Below are 22038 nucleotides of genomic sequence, written 5' to 3' on the forward strand. Positions count from 1 at the left end.
AGGTGGGGTGTAGTGTGGGAGGTACATCGGCGGTAATGGTAGTGGTAGTGGTAGTAGATCCTGTGGGTTCCAGGTCCTGGAGGGAAACGGTGTCCTGTCGGCCATCGGGGTGTTCGACAAACGCGGAGCGGGGGTTTGAGTGCAGGAGCAGGACCCTCTCTACCAGGAGGTTGGTCTTATGCGTCCGAAAGTGTTTTCAGAGGAGGACAGGGCCCAGTGTCGTCAACCAGGGCGGAAGCGAGACCCCCGTAGTAGTTCCCCTAGGGAAGGCAAATAGGCGATCATGAGGAGTCTGATTCGTGGCCGTACAAAGGAGGGACCTAATAGCATGGAGCGCATCGGGGAGGACCTCCTGCCAGTGGGAGGTCGGGAGATTCCTGCACCGTCGGGTCAGTAGGACGGTCTTCCAGACCGTCGCGTTCTCCCTCTCCACCTGCCCGTTCCCCCTGGGGTTATAGCTGGTAGTCCTGCTTGAGACAATGCCCTTACTGAGCAGGTTCTGACGCACTCATCGCTCATGAAGGGCGAACCCCTGTCGCTGTGTACGTAGCTGGGCAAACCAAACAGGGTGAAGACACTGTGTAGGGCTCTGATGATTGTATGGGAGATCATATCGGGGCATGGGATGGCAAACTGGAAACGGGAGAATTCGTCTCTAACGTTGAGGAAATAAACGTCGCGATTAGTTGAAGGGAGGGCCCCTTTATAATCGATGCTCAGGCGTTCAAAGGGCCGGGATGCCTTTACCAGGTGGGCCTTATCTGGTCTATAGAAGTGCGGTTTACATTCCGCGCAGATCGAGCAATTCCTGGTGACGGCTTTAACCTCTTCCGTGGGGAAGGGCAGATTGCGGGCCTTGATGTAATGGGCGAGCCGGGTGACCCCCGGATGGCAGAGGTCATTGTGGATAGCCTGCAGTCACTCGTCTTGCGCGCTGGCGCATGTGCCGCGGGACAGGGCATCTGGGGGCTTATTGAGCTTCCCAGGACGATATACGATATCATAATTATAGGTGGAGAGTTCAATCCTCCACCTCAAGATTTTGTCATTCTTGATTTTGCCCCGCTGCGAGTTGTCAAACATAAAGGCAACTAATCTCTGGTCGGTTATGAGGGTAAACCTCCTACCAGCGAGGTAGTGCCTCCAGTGCCGTATGGCTTCTACAATGGCTTGGGCTTCTTTTTCGACTGAGGAGTGTCGAAGTTCCGAAGCGGAGAAGGTTCGGGAAAAGAACGCTACTGGCCTCCCTGCCTGGTTCAGAGTGGCAGCGAGAGCGACCTCTGAGGCGTCGCTCTCCATCTGGAATGGGACGGACTCATCTACCACCCGCATGGTGGCTTTGGCGATGTCCGCCTTAATGCAGTAGAAGGCCTGGCGAGCCTTGGCTGACAGTGGGAAGAGTGTGGCCTTAAATAGTGGGCTGGCATTGTCCGCATACTGGGGGACCCACTGGGCGTAGTATGAAAAAAATCCGAGGCACCTCTTGAGGGCCCTGGAATAGTGAGGGAAAGGCAGTTGTAAGAGTTGCATACGGTCAGGGTTGGGTCCTAGGACCCCATTTTCCACGACGTAGCCGAGGTTGTGCGGAAAACGCATTTCTCCTTATTATTTGTGAGATTGAGTTTTTGGGCGGTTTGGAGAAATCGGTGGAGGTTGGCCTCGTGGTCCTGCTGGTCATGGCCGCAAATGGTGACGTTATCCAAGTACGGAAAAGTGGTCCGCAGCCCGTACTGGTCCACCATTCGGTCCATTGCTCGTTGGAACACAGAAACCTCATTTGTGACGCCAAAGGGAACCCTGAGGAAATGGAAAAGGCGGCCGTCTGCCTCGAACGCCGTGTAGTGGCGGTCCTCCGGGCGGATTGGGAGCTGGTGGTATGCAGACTTCAGATCTACCGTGGATCCACTGCGTTACTGGGCGATCTGATTTACCATGTCTGCAATCCGGTGGAGGGGGTACGCATCGAGGTGCATGAACCGGTTAATGGTCTGGCTGTAATCAACCACCATCCGGAACTTTTCCCCTGTTTTGACGACCACCACCTGAGCTCTCCGGGGGCTATTACTGGCCTCTCTGACTCCTTCACGCAAAAGACGCCGGACTTCGGATCTGATAAACACCCCGTCCTGCAGACTATACCTCCTGCTGCGAGTGGCCACTGGTTTGCAGTTGGCGGTGAGATTAGCGAAGAGTGGAGGGGGGGGTCGATTTTCAGAGTTGCTAAACTACATATAGTGAGTGGGGGAAGGGGTCCGCCAAAGCTGAGTGTTAGGCACCTGAGGTTGAACTGGAAATCCAGTCCTAGGAGGAGGGGGGGCGCAGAGGTCTGGGAGCACGTATAATTGGAAATTGGTGTAGTTGGCGCCCTGTATTTTTAGCGTCGCAGGAGAACATAGAACATAGAACAGTACAGCACAGAACAGGCCCTTTGGCCCTCGATGTTGTGCCGAGCAATGATCACCCCACTTAAACCCACGTAACCCGTATACTCGTAACCCAACTAACCCTATACTACGGCAATTTAGCATGGCCAATCCACCTAACCCGCACATCTTTGGACTGTGGGAGGAAACCGGAGCACCCGGAGGAAACCCACGCACACACGGGGAGGACGTGCAGACTCCACACAGACAGTGACCCAGCCGGGAATCGAACCTGGGACCCTGGAGCTGTGAAGCATTGATGCTAACCACCATGCTACGTGAGGCCCCTAAGTGCCCCTGTATCTGAACGGAGTGCGACCCCGAGGCGAGGGAGATAGTTTGCTGTGTCGGAAATATCGGGAGCGAGCAGCGCCTTACCGGATCTGGGTGAACGAAGCTCTCATTGCTCCCAGAGTCGAACAGGCACGGTGTCTCGTATCCGTTGATCTGGACAGACATCATGGAGCTCTTGAGGTGCTTTGGCCATGACTGATCTAAAGTGACTGCACTGAGCTGCGGGTAGTCGGTGGCGTGGTCGGCGGTGCTGGAGCGGTCCTGTGATGACTGTCCGCGGAGGTCGTACCCTTCGAGTGGCGTAGCAGGTGATGGCCAAGATGGCGGCCCCCGTTGATCGCATGTGGCGGGCGGCGAGGAAGATGGCATCCAAGATGGCCGCCCCCATGGATCACACGTGGCGAGCGGCGAGGAAGATGGCACCCAAGATGGCGGCCCTCATGAATCGCACACGGCCGGCCGCGTGGGGGGTTTGCCAAGATGGCGGCCCCCGTGAGTCGCACATAATATACGGAGGCGGAGTCGGCAGACACGCTGCCACATTGCGGGGTCTGTGGGCCTGGGAGTCGGAGGAGCGAGTGTTCGGGTTAGGGTTCGAGTTTTTAGCAAAGTGTCCTTTTCGCCCGCAGCTGCTGCAGGTCGCGTTGCGGGCCGGGCATTGCTGCTGGGGGTGTTGGGATTGGCCGTAAAAGTGGCGCAACAGCCCTACGTGGTGGGTGGCCGTGCTGCGCAGGCCTGGGGCAGTCTCTGGGCGGGGGTCCACAATGGGGTCGCGTGATCGGCCGGGAACGCGGTTAGGCTTTGGAAAGCAACCTCTAACGAGGTTGCTGGTTTTACCGTGTCCTCCAGGTCCTGGGCCCCTTTCTTGAGAAGACGCTGCAGCACATAACTGGATCGGACCCCTGCAACATACACGCCTCGGACGGCGAGTACCATGTGCTGGGAGGCTGTCACGGCCTGGAAGTTACAGTCGCGTGCTAGGGCTTTAAGGTCGCGCCGATAGTCTTCTAGCGACTCCCCAGGGCGCTGGCGGCGAGTTGTAAAGATGTGTCGCGCGTAGACTTCATTCACAGGCCGCACGTACAGGCGGTCGAGTATCGCGAGGGCCTCAGTATAAGCGTCAGTTACATCAAGTTGAGTTGAAATACGATGGCTCACCCGTGCGTGGAGAAGACTGAGTTTCTGTTCTGTAACAGCGGAGGTAGTCGACGCAGCCAGGTAGGCCTTGAAGCACCGAAGCCAATGCAAAAAAATTTCCTTCGCTTCTGCGGCCTGTGGATCGAGTTCCAGTCGGTCAGGTTGGAGGGCTGATTCCATAGTAGTTTTTAAGTCGATTAAATTGATGCGACCATCAATTCATTCAGAGACATGAGTTGAAGTAAACTGTGGCTTTAATCGGCTTACAACTGAGCCTGCCTGCGACTATGCTGAACTGAAGGCAGGCTCGCAAGACCACAGAAGTTATACTTCCTGCTGGGGGCGGAGCCAAGGGCGGAGCCCTGTACATGCTCCTCATCTCCCCCTGTGGGCAGAGCTGCGCAACGGCTCACAGATGGAGACCACAGGGACACAATAATGTACAGTGTGAATTTTATAGTGGTTACACATTCACCACAGCTAACCCCTCTGTTCCAGGGACTGCTGGGATATAAATACCCCGGCCCAGGTGAGGGCCAGGTGTTTAAGACCATTCAGGGAGTAGGAGGAGTGTATAGGAACCTGAATAAAACCAAATTGTTTGCTACAGACATGGCTTACGAATGTTCGCCTGCCCGAGACTTTACAAAACGGCTCCACGGCATTTGTTCACAGTCAAGGAAGAAGGATCGCAGCTGGAAGACCAGCTCCCAGATTTTCTGAGGGTACCCGGACTTAAATGTACAATGCCGTGAAGTAGAGGTGGGCCACAATTTACCCACGGGTTGACAAGAGCACCCCCCCCCCCCCCCCCCCCCCGCCCCACCGCAGGAAGGTCACCAATCCACCTGGGAGCTGATGGCAGCAATGGTCAGTGCCAGCAGCCTGACCAAGAGGACAGGGGTTCAGTGTAGAATGAAAGTAAATCGACCTGGCTTCCGGCTCCCTTTGGTAACCCTGCAGGAGAAGATAGCCCACAACCACAGAGAGAGAGAAAGAGTACAGGCAGCGGAATGCCCAAACTAAAGCTCTTGACTCCTTTCGAGGAGGGGGCCTGCAAAGATACTGAGGTTGGCCTGCAACAGAAAACTGCCAGATGATGTTGAGGCTTCACACTAGCTGCCCCTCCATCCCATGGAGTCGCCGACGGGCCCACAAGCACTCGGACGGAGGAGGAAGCATTGGAGCACAGCCTAGATCCCTCCACCCAGGAGAGCCTGGGAGCAACCAGCCGTTCGAAATCCTCTCTTCCTGATACCGGCACAACTCAGGGGCAGTAGGAAGAACAGGGTGATGCGGCAACACCAATGCCACCGAGAGTAAGCCGGAGCTCTCCAAGTCCCCACTCTGCAAAGAATGCCTGGCAAGGGCATCTCAGGAAACACAGCGTGGAAGTCAAGCAGGCCGTCTCCACTTCTGACATGCATCTGAGGGATACACCTACAGGTAGTGGGAGGGTTTGCAAGAGTAAGGCGTTGTAGGAGCAAAGAGTAGGCACAGGTGAAGTTAGGTGCTCAGAGTTGGGGGTCACAATACAATGTCACAATTGCACTTGCCACCTTATTAAAATCTCTTGTTGTTTACAACCTTAATGCCTTACTCTCTTTGACTCTTTGATGGGATAGATTTCTACCCCATCTGGACTCAGCTTTGCTCTCAATGTAAGGGAAATGGTTAGGCCCTCTCAAACTGAGAGTACCATACATCCTGGAAGCACTCTGGTATTAATCAGTCAACACTACATCCTAGACCCCAATTGCCCTCTAGTGCCTCGGGACAAAGGGTTGTAATCCCGAGCGGCACTCGCACACGAACTGGGAAGTCAGAATGTTGGCAGCAGACAGACAGGAGTCAGACATAAGCAAAAGTTGAGGAGCATCAGAGTTTTCCTCAATGTGAGTCATCATCGCCCTCCTGCATTGACAGGGTAGCAGAGTTTTTGCCAATGTGAGCTATCAACACCCTCGTGCTTTAATGGGTTCAACTGAGTTTTCCTCAATGTGAGTCATCATCATCGTTCTGCTTTGACAGCTTCAGCAGAGCTTTCCTCAATGTGAATCATCATCACCCTCCAGCATTGACAGGTTCAGGAGAGCTTTCCCCAATGTGAATCATCATCACCCCCCTGCATTGACGGGTTGAGCGGGGTTTTCCTCGCTCTGAGTCGTCATCACCCTCCAGCATTGACAGGTTCAGGAGAGCTTTCCTCAATGTGAATCATCATCACCCCCCTGCATTGACGGGTTGAGCGGGGTTTTCCTCGCTCTGAGTCGTCATCACCCTCCAGCATTGACAGGTTCAGGAGAGCTTTCCTCAATGTGAATCATCATCACCCCCCTGCATTGACGGGTTGAGCGGGGTTTTCCTCGTTCTGAGTCGTCATCACCCTCCTGCATTAAGGGGTTCAGCAGAGTTTTCCTCAATGTGAATCATCATCGCCCTCCTGCATTGACAGGTTCAGGAGAGCTTTCCCCAATGTGAGTCATCATCATCATTCTGCATTAATGGGTTCAACTGAGTTTTCCTCAATGTGAGTAGTCATCACCCTCCTGCATTAACGGGTTCAGCAGAGTTTTCCTCAATGTGAATCATCATCACCCTCCTGGATTGACGGGTTGAGCAGACCTTTCCTCAATGTGAGTCATCATCACTGTGGTGTTCTTTGTGTTGCTTATTTAGAATGGTTGGCGTAGTGTCCCACAAAGACCACAGTATAGTTTTTACTTTAAAAAACTATGATTTTATTTACACTACAAAGTTAAGTTTCAACACTTTGAACTTTAGAGTACAGAATTGATTAATGATATCTAAGTACACTCATCTACTGCTAATCTCACTACTGGTAGAAACTATAATCTAACCTTCTCACACTAACTGCTCTTATGACTTTCAATAGCTGTCTCCTGTTTACATTCCTCCCCTCAAGTCTACCATTACTGCTTTATATAGTTGTATCTGCAGCTCCCTCTAGTGGCTACTCTTGACACCACATGAACCCTTGTAATGCTGATAGTTATGATACCACACCCCCCTCCTGAATTGACGGACTCAGTGGAGCATCCCTCACTGTAAGTCATCATCACCGTCCTGTATGTGTGGGCTCAGCAGGCACAAGGACTCCCCAGGCTCAGCACACTGAAGACTTGTTTTCATGTGGACCTGCTCCCTTGCTGCGGATGGGTCACAAGGCTCTTGGGGTGTGGGGGTTATAGACCTGTTGGGCACATGATGTATTATTGTGCGAGAGAATGCAGAAGAGTATCACCATCTGCTGCAGGAGAGAGGAACAGGAGGCCAAAGTGGGCTCTTTTTCTCCTTGTAGTTATAGTACATCGCTCCTTCCCTGGGCCTCCATCACCAGGACCTGCAGTGCCACATCCGAGAACCTGGGCACCCTCTTACTAGCTCTCTGAGCCATCCTGAAATGTGTCGCTGTGTCTGAACCAACATAGTACACACCTTCAATGAATTACTGGAACCTATGAAAATTGTGTCTGATCTGCGCTTCATAGAATTATGGAATGGTTACAGCATAGGCGGAGGCCATTTGGCCTTTCATGTTCATGCCAGCTCTCTGCAGAGTAACTCAGCAAGTCCCACAACCTGCACTTTCCCCGTAGCCTACAAATTTGTTTCTTCAGGTGCTTATCCAATTCCCCATTGAAAGTCCTGATTGTATCTACCTCCAGTACACTCCAGGCCTAATCATAATCGCTCATTGTATAAAAATATTTTTCCTCACGTCGCATTTTGCCATTCATCTGAAATCGGTGTCCTCTGGTCTTCTATATATTCTATGTAGAGTCTATCAAATGTCTCTCAACCTTCTCTTCTCCAAGGAGAAGCCCCAGCTTCTCCAATATATCAGTATTACTGAAATTCTTCATTCCTGGAACTATTAGCGTAAAGTTCTTTTGCATCTCCAAATCCTTCACATCCTTCCTAAGGCATAGTGCCTAGAATGGGTCACAATACTCGAGTTATAAACTATAAACTTGTGTGTTTGAATGCAAAGGCTGCAGAAGAGAATTAATAATGGGAGATGAGGAAATAGCTGAGGAACTGAACAGGTTTTTTGGTCGGTCTTCACAGTGGAAGACACAAATAACATGCCACTGACTGATGGAAATGAGGCTATGACAGGTGAGGACCTTGAGAGGATTGTTATCACTAAGGAGGTAGTGATAGGTAAGCAAACGGGGCTAAAGGTAGCCAAGTCACCTGGCCCTGATGGAATGCATCCCAGAGTGCTAAAAGAGATGGCCAGGGAAATTGCAAATGCACTTGTGATAATTTACCAAAATTCACTAGACTCTGGGGTGGTCCCGGCGGATTGGAAATTAGCAAACGTGACACAACTGTTTAAGAAAGGTCGACAGAAAGCCGTAAATTATAGGCCAGTTAGCTTAACTTTTTGGTAGGAATAACAGCAAAAGGGATTATTATTTAAATGATAAAATATTAAAACATGCTGCTGTGCAGAAGAACCCTGGTGTCCTAGTGCATGTGTCGCAAAAAGTTGATTTACAGGTGCAACAGGTGATTTAGAAGGCAAATGAAGTTTTGTCCTTCATTGCTGGAGGGATGGAGTTTAAGACTACGCCGGTTATACTGCAACTGTATAAGGTGTTAGTGAGGCCACACCTGGAGTTTTGTGTTTAGTTTTGGTCTCCTTACCTGAGAAAAGACGTACTGGCGCTGGAGGGAGTGCAAAGGAGATTCACTAGGTTAATCCTAGAGTTGAGGGGGTTGGATTATGAGGAGAGGTTGAGTAGACTGGGACTGTACTCGTTGGAATTTAGAAGGATGCAGGGGGATCTTATAGAAACATAAAATTATGTAGGGAACAGATATGATAGATGCGGGGAGGTTGTTTCCACTGGCGGGTGACAGCAGAACTAGGGGACATAGCCTCAAAATAAGGGGAAGTAGGTTTAGGACTGAGTTTAGGAGGAACTTCTTCACCCAAAGGGTTGTGAATCTATGGAATTCCCTGCCCATTGAAGCAGTTGAAGTTCCTTCATTAAATATTTTCAAGATAAAGATAGATAGTTTTTTGAAGAATAAAGGAATAATGGTTCTGGTGTTTGGGCGGGAAAGTGGAGCTGAGTCCACAAAAGATCAGCCAGGATCTCATTGAATGGCAGAGCAGGCTAGAAGGGCCAGATGGCCTACTCCTGCTCCTAGTTCTTATGTCTTAAGTCTATTTTAGTATATCAAGGCTAGTTCAAATTGTGGTAATCAGCAATTAGGACCAAAACACTTTAAACAGATATGTCTTATTAACACTTATTCAGCATTTGTTTACCCTTCCACCAAAAAACCCGCTATAGTTGGGATTTAATGCAGAGGTGGGAGTGAATATATCTCTGCCAGCTCTGAAACCACAACTCAATTTTATGGTCATCTGGAAGTTACTTGCCTGAATCAAAGGGCTGTCCAGCTCTTCAGCCTCAGCAGCACCACCAGAAGCGGTGGCCACTGCTAGACCTGCTGTAGATCCAGGGATCAGAGGAGGCCAGGATTAAAGGTAATGTGGGGATCTAACTGCAGCCAGTCAGGCAGGACATGAGCTGAGGGAAGGGTGATGGAGAATCCGAGGAGATTCTTCAAGCAGGGGTGGCCCCTGCTAATGGGGAAGTCCTGTGTGGGGCTCGGGTTGCCTGAAAAAGAGGGACCCCAGCCCTGCCTGACAAGGCTGCAGTGTGGTAATGGTGGAAAGGGGTTTTTAAGTGGCTAGTCAGCCTATTGCCTGAAAGTATGGTGGGGATGTTGGTGGGAGTGTTGGTGGTGGTGTACTATGCCAGCCTCTGTATCTGTACAACGGACAGCGCATCAGAAATTCGGACAATGTAATCCCACATATTTCAGCCACTCGTTGGAAAACTGCAGACAGCAGACTCTCAAATTTCTGATAAATGGTGCAATGAGCAAAACATTTTCCCTTACAATGAGGACTCAGAAAATTACCTCTCAAGGATTCAATCTAATAACTACTTTCACAGAGAAGTGTCATAGAGGATACTGAGCGAAGCTATTCCCATGATTTGAACTGAACTATTTTAGTTTAACTGTTTTAGAGGTGATTGGGAGAGTGATTATTTAATGGAAGAAGGTGTTTTCAGCACTGAGTTCCAATCTATGAGATATGCTTTTAATGGGTAGATAGATAAAGGGCCATTTAAGTTGGAGCTGATACTTAAATGCTGGCCTGATATCCAGAAAATATGGTGTCATCTTTAGCTAGAACTGGCCAAAAGTATAATTATAAAATAATTTGCACGTTTCATTCAAGTCACTTGGAAGTAGTGTTTGATTAGTGCTGTTGTAGTGAGGGTAGATTACACTCAGATTTTCTATTCAGTGCAGCTGAATACTTTACGACCATCAGGTTGATTTTCCTTTAAGTGGGCACTGGGAAACTCTTTTGAAGAATTTGCAATTCTGAAATGTGCATTTTGGTTTCGGAGCACCTCTCCTTCACAGGATTATAAGATGTTGCAAAATCTGACTTTGGAGCAAAATATTTGTCGAAGTTTTCTGAAGAAATTTAGAAAGTGACTTTAGAAAGTGGTGTAAATTGATGGTTTGTGAGTTTTCTCAGAGCTTCTTTTGCTCCACCACAATTACCACGGTGGAAGTTCAGTGGAAACCCCATTTATGTCTACAGATGAGATTCCTGCCAGAGCTCTGTTGAAATGACATAGTTTAGTGAGTGAAGTTCAACCCATTAGTGAGAGAAGTTCAACCCCTTCAAGTCAGTTTGAACTGACCATATAACCTCTCGAGGACAGGAAAATGCAGCATTTAAAACATTGTTAACCACTCTGCAAAGAGGGCAGGCACAAGATGAAAATGCAACTTGCCACCCCTATCATGCGGACATTGAGGCTGTTACAATTTTGGTCATTTGGGGGTGGGGTGCTGCATATGGGCAGCCTAGATTTCAGCAGAAAAAAGACAGAAGTCTCATTTGGTTTGGGATTAGGGTCCTAAGATGTCAATGGCAGCCCAATATGTTTTTGACGTACTCGTGAGCGGGAGTGTGTGTCACACAGGCCCTGCCCACTGGTATTTGTTGAGCATTAACCAGTGGTCCTCAAAGGCTCTGCTGCATGAGGGGCTGATCCCATACGCAGCAAGCTCCATCATGCCTCCTAGTCATAGAGGTCTACAGCACAGAAAGGGTCTTTTGGCCCATCGGGTCTCCGCTGATCCAAAACAACCACCTAACTATTCTAATGTCATTTTCCAGCACTTGGCACATAGCTTTCCATACTTTAGCATCACAAGTCCACACCTAAATACTTCTAAAATGTTATCGGGATCTCTGCCTCCACCACCCTTTCAGGCAGTAGGTTCCAGACTCCCGCTGCCCTCTGGGGAATGCATTTCCTCACATCCCCTTGAAACCTTCTGCCCCTTACTTTAAATCTATACCTCATGGTCATTGATCCCTCGACCAATGGAAAAAGGTTTTTCATGTCTACGTTAACTATGCCCCTCACAATTTTATACATCTCAATCATGTCCCCCCTCAGTCACCTCTGCTCCAACCTCTCCGGCCAAGCAACATCCTGGTAAATTTTCTTTGCATCCTTTCCAGTGCTATCGCATCACTCTTACAATGTGGATTCCAGAACTGCACATAATACTCTAGCTGTGGCCTAACCAACACTTTATACAGTTCCAGCATAACCTCCCGGTAATGTTCTTGTCAGATGGCCTGATTTATGTTACAAAAACACTTGTAGCTAAATTCAGAAATGATTTATGAACATTAACTTTGGGTAAACTATTTACAAAACAACAGATGAATAACAGTAAAATCAAGCACAAGCGACCTCTCTCTTCAGTTTCCTCCAACCAGTCTGAGGGGGTCACCTGACTCTAATATTCACTTATATACTAATGAGACTCCTAGTGGTCAGTCGGTGAATTACAACACAACCATGATATCACTACACTCCCCAATCTTAAACTCTACGCCTCGGCTAATAAAGGCAAGTATACCATATGCCTTCTTAACCACTTTATCTACATACTCTCAGAATCAAACAATCATAGAATCACAGAATACTACAGTGCAGAAGAGGCCCTTCAGCCCATCGAGTCTGCACCGACGCAAGAAGTGGTGTGATTTGATTTATTGTCACATGTACCGAAGTACAGTGAAAAATATTTTTCTGTGGCCGAGGGAATGTACACAGTACGTACATAGTAGACAAAGAGAATAATCAGCAGAGTACATTGGCAAATGGTACATCGACAAATAGATTGGTTACAATACGGATAAAGGGGCCAAAAAAAGCAAATTCATGAGCAAGAACAGCATAGGGCATCGTGAATAGTGTTCTTACAGGGAACAGATCAGTCTGAGGGGCAGTGGTTGAGGAGTCTAGTAACTGTGAGGAAGAAGCTGTTCCTATGTCTGGATGTGCGGTCTTTAGACTTCTATACCTTCTGCCTGATGGAAGGGTGATGGTGACCTCCAGGAACTTAAAGCTGTCGACTATCTCCACTTCGGAGCCATTGATACAGACGGGAGTGTGCGTCGTGCTATGCTTCCTGAAGTCGATGATCAGTTCCTTGGTCTTTCTGACATGTAGCGAGAGGTTGTTTTCGGTACCTGAAAGGTCCTGATGCGCACCTAATCCCACTTGCCAGGCCTTGGCCCATAGCCATGAATGTTATGGCGCACCAAGTATTCATCCAGGTACTTTTTAAAGGATTTGAGGCATTCCGCCTCTACCACCCTCCCAGGCAGAGAATTCCAGACTGGCACCACTCTCTGGGTAGAAGTGTTTTCCGCAAATCCCCCCAAACCTCCCACCCCTCACTTTAGATTTATGTCCCCTCATAACCGACCCTTCAACCAAGTGGAACAGCTGCTCTCTATCCACCCTGTCTATGACCCTCATAATTTTGTATACCTCAATCAGGTCACCCCTCAGTCTTCTTGGCTCGAACAAAAACAATCCAAGCCTATCCAACCTCTCTTTGACTTAAATGATCCATACCAGGCAACATTATGGTTACTCTCCTCTGCGCTCCCTCCAGTGCAATTACATTCCTCCTAGAGCAGCACGGTAGCATTGTGGGCAGCACGGTAGCATTGTGGATAGCACAATCGCTTCACAGCTCCAGGGTCCCAGGTTCGATTCTGGCTTGGGTCACTGTCTGTGTGGAGTCTGCACATCCTCCCCGTGTGTGCGTGGGTTTCCTCCGGGTGCTCCGGTTTCCTCCCACAGTCCAAAGATGTGCAGGTTAGGTGGATTGGCCATGAGAAATTGCCCTTAGTGTCCAAAATTGCCCTTAGTGTTGGGTGGCGTTACTGGGTTATGGGGGTGGGGTGGGGGTGTTGACCTTGGGTAGGGTGCTCTTTCCAGGAGCCAGTGCAGACTCGATGGGCCGAATGGCCTCCTTCTGTACTGTAAATTCTAATTCTAGAATGTGGCGACCAAAATTGCACAATGTACTCCAACTGTGGCCTCAGCAAAGTTCTATACAGCTCCATCATGACCTCCTGCTTTTGTAATCTATGTCCCGATTGATAACATTGAGTGTCCCATATGCCTTTTTCACCACCCTATTAACCTGCCCTTCTGCCTTCAGAGATCTATGGACAAACACGCCAAGGTCGCTTAGTTCTTTGGAACTTCCCAATGTCAGACCTTTCATCGTAAACATCCTTGGTAAATTACTCCTTCCAAAGTGTTTCACCTCACACTTTTCAGAGTTAAATTCCATCTGCCACGTATTTGCCCATTTGACCATCCCGTCTATAGCTTCCTGTAACCCAAGACACTCAACCTCATTGTTAACCACCCGGCCCATCTTCGTGTCAGCCACAAACTTACTGATCCTACACCCCACATAGTCATCTATGTAATTTATATAAATGACAAACAATAGAGGACCGAGCACAGATCCCTGTGGAATGTCTCTGGTCACTGGCTTCCTGACACTAAAGCAGCCATCTAGCATCACTCTCTGTCTCCTACTGCTAAGCCAACTATTAATCCATATTATCAAACCATCCTGTATCCCATGTGCTTTGACTTCTTTATAAGTCTCCCATGTGTGACCTTGTCAAAGACTTTGCTGAAATCCATGTAAACTACATCAACTGCACTGCCCTCGCCGATACACTTAGTTATATGCTCCAAATTTTTTTTTGGCATAACCTCCCTCTGATAAAGCCATGCTGACTATCCGTGATCAAAACTTGCCTCTCCAAGTTGAGAGAGATTCTCTCATTCAGAATCTTCTCCACTATTTTCCCAACCACTGATGTGAGACTCACTGGTCTGTTGTTCCTTGGCTTTGCTCTACAGCCTTTCTTAAATAGTGGGACCACATTAGCTGTTCTCCAATCCTCTGGCACCTCCCCCATGGCTAGAGAGGAATTAAACATTTGGGTCAGAGCACCGGGAATCTCCTTCCTCAACTCCCACAGCAGCCTGGGACAAAATTCATCCAGACCTGGAGATTTGTCCGCTTTTAAGCCCACCAGTACATCCAATACCGTGTCACTCCCTATGACAATTTGCTCAAGAACCTCACAATCTCTCTCTCCAAGTTGCATAACTACCTCCTCATGCTCTTGAGTGATCACAGATGTGAAACATTCGTTCAACCCTAATACCTTAAGGGACTGATGTACATGCACACCAAGGTCCCTCTGATCCTTGGTGCTTCCCAGGGTCCTGCAGTTCATCGTGTATTCCCTTGCCATGTTTATCCTGCCCAAGTGCATCACCTCGCAGTTATCCTGATTGAATTCTGATTTGCCACTGATCAGCCCATCTAATCAGCCCATCCAAATCCTCTTGTATTTACCACCCCATCAATTTAGTATCATCCACAAACTTACTGAACAACCCTCCCACATTCATGTCTAAATCATTTGTATAAACCACAAACTGTAAGGGCCCCAATACCGATCCCTGCTGGACCCCACTGGTCACAGGGTTCTGGTCAGGAAAACACCCCTCGACCATCACCCTCTGCTTCCTGCCAATCAGCCAATTATGGATCCAATTTGCTAAATTTCCTTCGATCCCATGGGCTCTTACTTTGGCTATCAGTCTCTCAAGTGAAACTTTATCAAAAGCCTTGCTGAAGTTCAAGTAGACTACATGAAATGCATTGCCCTCGGCTACACACTTCATCACCTCATCGAAAATTTAAATCAAGTTGGTCAGACATGACCGCCCCTTAACAAAACTGTTCTTGATTAATCCTTGCCTCTCCAAATGCAGATCAAATCTGACTCTCAGAATTGCTTCCAATAATTGCCCTACCAATGAGGTTAGACTGACTGGCCTGTAGTTTCCTGGTTTAACCCTTCCTTCCTTCTTGCATAATGGTACCACATTGACTATCCTCAAGTCCTCCGGCACCTCTCTTGTGGCTAGAGAGGAATTGAAAATTATTGCCAACAACCCTGCTATTTCCTCATTTGCCTCACTCATCAGCTTGCGACATATTTCATCTGGCCCTGGTGATTTATCGACTTTTAAGCCTCTCAGTTCACTCAGAACCTCCTCTCTGTCCATGTTAATTTCTTTAATTTTATCTCAGTCCTCCCTGATTTCTATACCCACGTCATCCCTCTCACTAGTGAACAATGACATAAAGTATTAATTTATAACCCTACCTGGGCAGTATGGTAGCATAGTGGTTAGCACAGTTGCTTCACAGCTCCAGGGTCCCAGGTTCAATTCCAGGCTTGGATCATTTTCTGCGCGGAGACTGCATGTTCTCCCCGTGTCTCCGTGGGTTTCCTCTGGGTGCTCCGGTTTCCTCCCACAGTCCAAAGATGTGCGGGTTAGATGGATTGGCCATGATAAATTTCCCTTAGTGTCCAAGAAGGTTGGGTGGGGTTACTGTGTTATGGGGATAGGGTGTGGGCTTGGGTAGAGTGCTCTTTCCAAGGGCCGGTGCAGACTCGATGGGCTGAATGGCCTCCTTCTGCATTGTAGATTCTATGATTCTATGATTCAATGATACCTACGTCCTCCAGCTCCGCTCACAAATTATCACTGTGGTCCTTAGTGGGCCCTACTCTTTCCCTAGTTATCATTTCACCCTTAATATGATATTTGTGGGTTGTTGTGTTGTTTTCATGGTCACTTTAAAAGTTGAGTCACGTGATAATCTGTGACATTGTCGGCTACTTCACAGGCTTTCCCTCAGTCTAGACCAAGCCTTTGTACAGTTCCCAGCCATCTAGTAAACCTGTATTGATTATTGCCTTCAACCCACATGCTTCAGCATTTCCATTCTTTTATCCTGCGCGTACAATACACAACATCATTACTTGCAACATTATTACTTGTAGCTTATCCCTTGAAATCATCTCCCCCTGCCTAACTAAATTAGATTGGCTAGGTTCTGCAGTGGGACCATTGGATCTTCCCTAATGATTACCTATTGTTTACACAATCTAATTATTTTGCCCATTCTCTACATATTTGTAACCAATGTGTTGAAGTTCAACAAGCTTCTGTGTTCGCGTGAATGCTTTCAATAGAACTGTGTGTATTCAGTCTCTGATAATCGAATGGCACTTGTGTATGTTCACTCTCTCCAGTAGTTTGCATGTGCCAGATCTACTGATTTAGGAACCAGGCTCAAATTTGTCTGAGTTCTGTAGTAGTTAATAAGTCATAGAACATAGAACAGTACAGCACAGAACAGGCCCTTCGGCCCTCGATGTTGTGCCGAACAATGATCACCCCACTTAAACCAACGTAACCCGTATACCCGTAACCCAACAATCCCCCCATTAACCTTACACTACGGGCAATTTAGCATGGCCAATCCACCTAACCCGCACATCTTTGGACTGTGGGAGGAAACCGGAGCACCCGGAGGAAACCCACGCACACACGGGGAGGACGTGCAGACTCCACACAGACAGTGACCCAGCCGGGAATCGAACCTGGGACCCTGGAGCTGTGAAGCATTGATGCTAACCACCATGCTACCGTGAGGCCCCGAACCCGAAGTCCTGTACCTAAAATATCCAAGGTGGGTTTGGAACCTTTGTCTGCTCAGCTGAAGGATTGGCATGATAGTACAATGGATAGTCCTGCTGCCCCGCAGCTCCAAGGACTCAGTTCCAATTCTGGCCTTGGGTGACTGTCTGTGCGGAATCTGCACTTTCTCCCCGTGTCTATGTGGGTTTCCTCCGGGTGCTCCGCTTTCCTCCCAAAGTCCAAAGATGTGCAGGTTAGGTGGATTGGCCATGATAAATTGCCCCCTAGTGTCCAGGCATGTACAGGTTAGGTTATGGGAAAAGGGGTGGTGGTGGTTGGAGTAGATCCAGGTAGAGTGCTCTTTCGGGGGTTGGGGCAGCCTCAAAGGGTTGAATAGCCTCCTTCTACACTGTAGGGATTCTTTGATCAAATGGCCATGTACTATAGTGGAGTGGAGCTCATTGATAACCTCCGGTGGCTGACTTTTTTCATTACTAACTTTGTAAAGTTTGTTGATTACATTTGTTGTTTAATTAGTTAATCGATAAGACAGCATGAAATGCTTTTTTCACCAATTTGTCTCAAATTCAAGGGCCCAGTTAAAATTTTGGAAACTTGATAGTGAACAGGCCATTATGTATGTCTGACAAACCTTGGAAACTAATCATTAATATACTCAAGTGTCAGATTGTGTTTCCAGAGGAAAGCTGCTGATAGATTTTCTAGCTTCAGATAGAAGATGTTGAATCTTTTATTTTTGGCAGGGTTCTGATGGGCTTGTCTTCCATCTGCTCCTGTCATGGTTCTAATATAATTCCCTGGGTGGAATCTCCTACTGCATTACAAGGTATGTGGGGGAGAAGCTCGACGTTGTTGTTGCAGGAGTGGTGTCAAGTTCCCTTAAAGAGCAGTGGCGCTCTAAATCTGCACTGCAGAACATCGGACTAGAAACATAGGACGTACAAACAGGAGTAGGCCAAAAAGCTCTAAGGGCCTTGTCCAAAATTCCATAACATCGTAGCTGAACTGGTTGCAGTCTCAACTGCACTTTGGTATTCCCTATCTGCACAGTTGCTGCCGAGCGGGCTCCGGCTTGGTGGTGGTACCTGCATCGGATGATGGCCACTTTTGAAGATGTCTTGATGGAGAAGTTTGTCACTGCAGTGTAGATCATTAAAACTCATATTAAGGGATTACTGTAGCCACCTAAGATGGACACTGGGCTACAAAATGGAGAACTGCTAAGGCTGCAGGGAAAAACAGTCTTAGCAAGGACAAGCAGTTTGCAGAAGACTAATTAGCATTCTGCACGTACAGAAACCAGTTTGTGGCCAGGTGCAGAGTTTCAGCCAAAGGTGTAAATGGCAACAAGATCTACATAGTAATGAGGTGATCCAGATCCAGACCCCGCACAATAGAAACATTTAAGTATGAATGGATACTTTTGAGAAGACGCCCAGACAGAACGGCACCACAATATCCAACACAAAGAACCATAGGGACAGCCCACCCATCGAAGGACGACCCTCAGATTGGGGGGTTTAGAAGATATCGATTGGGAAAGGCCCAATCGATACATGGCAGGTAAAAGGCCCGCCCTGAAGGGGCACGGACTTCTAGGAACTATAAAAGTAGACCCCGCACATGGTTCGGTCTGCTTTGGCTCCGGCTCTGACTGCTACTTTTGCTCCGGCTCCGCTTTGCTGATACATCGCATCCTGACTCCAGTTCCATCACCAGCCATTGAGCCATCAGCCATCGAACTGTAAGTGCCAATACAACGATCGCTACGTGGTCCAGACCTTGCTAGATCCTGACAACTTTAAGTACCTGAGAGTTGCAGACCAAGAACGGGACGAAGGCCTTGCTCCCTGACCTTGCCTGTTCCTGTCTAGATAAGTATTTTAGTTGTTTAGTATTAGAAGTAAGTTAGTCTCTTTAGCGTATGCATGTGTATTTATTATATTTGTCATAATAAATATCAATCGTTTGGACTTACTAATCGGTGTACGGATTTATTACTTTGAACCTGACCTTGATATACTTGTGAGGTGTCTAAATACGACACCTGGCGACTCCTGAGCATAATTACATACACAGAGCCATAGTAGTGTTAAGCACACGGCCTTTAAACGGAGGCGTGTTAATACACTCCAGTAAAACGAGCAACATTTCGTGGCGACATCCTGATGGGACGCAGTTACAAGTGGCACCCCCACTCCGTCGAGGACCCAGAAATTTGAATTAGAAATCTGAGTAAAGAAAAAGGAAAAATCACAAGTAATCAAGGTGTTCAAACGAATAAAGATAATTCGGAAGTGTGTTTTGTGCATGCGTACTAACAGGGTTGTAAGGAAAACCTGAGAGCTTTTGTTGCGACGAACTGTCGGGAGTTTTGTGAGCGGAACATAGCGTAAGCCTTACCCATCTTGTAAAACATAACCTCAACACCCCCTGTTCCAAATTTAAGCAAGAAAGATAAAATGGCCATGCAGGCAATGGAACGCCTCATGAACCCAGAACGGTTTGTGGTCGCAGCGACCAGCAGTAGCAGAGTAGGTCAGTGTCCCGTGTGGGAGCTGGAACTCCGCAAGTATCTGCAAGGAAAGGGATGGCCCCTTTGGAAAGAGTTCTGTATGAATGAGGAGACAGGTCCCGGAAGTATAGGACATACTTGGTGGGAGAACCTCTCTCATATTCATAAGAAAAACCTTAGTAAATCACGCAAGCCGATGGCAATCGTGTCCTGTTTGGCACAGTTGCGAGGCACTGAGGAGGTCGTTCAGACGCTCCGGGCAGAATTAGAAGAACGAAATAGGATGAGCAAAGTGGATGTCAGGGACATTGAGAAGGAGAATATGGAACTTAGAGGGACTACCCCCTTAACTGTAACCCAACTCAGGGACGCGTGTGAGAAAATCACTCGGTTTCTCCCCACCGCAGACCCCCACCAATTTTTCGCAAAAGTGAAACAGCAGGCAACCATGTACGGCCTGGACGAGAGAGAGCAGGTTAAGCTCACGGTTCTGAGCTTAGACCAGTCCGTAGTAGCAGCCCTCCCCGACCCACAGAACGTTGGAGGAGGAACCCTAGAGGAAATGCACACCTCCATTTTAGATGCCATAGGGTATAACCGAGGTGACCCAGTTGAAGGACTTAACAAGTGCCGACAAAAGAAAACAGAGCATCCCACAGCATTTGCAGGAAGGCTGTGGATCCATTTTAACGCAGTTTTCTGCGATTTAAATAGAGCGCATTTGAACCGTGAAAACATGGTTAAATGGACGCGCACCATAATTTCCCATGCCACAGATGCAGGACAGAGTGCTTGCAACAGTTATGACCCCTCAGAAGAAGCCCACAATGAGAAATGGGTCCTGAAAAGATTGTCCCACGCCTGGGAGCAATCAGTTCAGGGCAAATGCAAAGTAAAGTCCCCAGAGGAAGCTCAGGCTGCAGCGGACATTCAGGCAGTGAGAGCACACCAAAACCCCGCATGGGTAAATGAAGGGAAGAACAGCCCTCCACAGAAGTCGCTCGAATGCTACAACTGTGGCCAATTAGGACATTGGGCTGAGGAATGCAATGCACCCCAAAGATCACAGAGAGGCCAGCAGACAGGCACTCTGAATAGAAATAAAGCAAAGCCGATCCATAGTATAGGGGTACAGTCAGGACAGACCAATGTGGACGGAACGGACTGACGGTGTTCGGGCTCCCCCACTTGGGTCTGTGACACTCTTTGGGATCAATCCGGAAGACCGGTAGTCACAGCTAAGGTTAGAGGGAAGCCCATAGAGTTACTTTGGGACACAGGAGGGTCCCGCACCACAATTAATTCCACCACCACGGCACAGGCAGACACGTGGCCGTCCACCTCCACCATCACACTTAGCGGTTTCATAGGACACTCGCAACAGGGACACATTACAGCACCCGTAGCAATCCAGCTAGGGAACATTTCCACCAGACACCCAGTCGTTTTAGTAAATCTTCCCCGTTCAGCAGAACATTGGGTATAGATTTTATGAATGCCCATAGCCTGTCCTTCGACCCAGTTAACCAGTGTGTCTGGCGAATGGCAAGGTCAGACAGAGCACCCGCTACTCTCACAGTAGGAGAGTACGCAAATCGGATAAGCGCAGTAGGCGACTATTCTTTCGACCTGACAGGGGCTGGTTTAGCTCACAAGGCTAAATCGCTGGCTATTAAAGCAGACCAAGCAGGCCAGTAGCACGGTTCGATTCCCGTACCAGCCTCCCCGGATAGGCGCCGGAATGTGGCAACTAGGGGCTTTTCACAGTAACTTCATTGAAGCCTACTCGTGACAATAAGCGATTTTCATTTCATTTCATTTCATTTGCCAGTCACCGGTACGACTGCGGCAGAATGACTGGACAAGTTCACGTTACCGGACCTGACCCCCGACCACAGAAACAATACAGATATCCCCTAGAAGCAGAGGGAGAAATAGAGAAAGTAATAGGTAGCTTATTGGAGCAAGGGGTACTTAGAACAGTAGCCTCGACCAATAATGCCCCTATTTGGCCAGTGAGAAAGCCCGATGGATCATGGCGTCTGACCATTCATTATCGGGAGCTCAACAAAGTAACCCCAGCAGTAGCCCCCACGGTAGCAACAAGTCCCGAGACCATGCTCAAGCAGGGACTCAACGCCAAATTCTTCACGGTATTGGACATTAGCAATGGCTTCTGGTCAATCCCATTGGCAAAGGCGTGCCAGTACAAATTTGCCTTCACATTCAAAACACAGCAGTATACGTGGACATGCCTCCCACAAGGATTCCACAATTCCCCCTCCATTTTCCACCGACAGCTGGCGAATGGTTTAGAAAAATTTTCCCGCCCCGAATGTCTGGTACAGTATGTGGACGACCTACTACTGCAGACAGACACAAAGGCAGAGCACATTACGCTTCTGGCCGAGCTCCTGGAACTTTTAACCTCAATTGGCTGTAAAGTTAACCCAAGAAAGGCCCAGATTTTGGAACACAAAGTGATGTATTTGGGTACAGTCATCACGCACGGCAAACGCGAGATCGAATTCAAAAGGATTGATTCGATTATCAAATTGCCCCTTCCCCAGAATGTTTCAGCCCTCCGGTGATTCTTAGGACTGGTTGGGTACTGTCGGAACCATATCGATGGATTCGCGACAAAGGCAGCCCCACTCTCATA

This window comes from Scyliorhinus canicula, chromosome 8 (assembly GCF_902713615.1).
Source record: "Scyliorhinus canicula chromosome 8, sScyCan1.1, whole genome shotgun sequence".
Classification (NCBI taxonomy): Eukaryota; Metazoa; Chordata; class Chondrichthyes; order Carcharhiniformes; family Scyliorhinidae; genus Scyliorhinus; species Scyliorhinus canicula.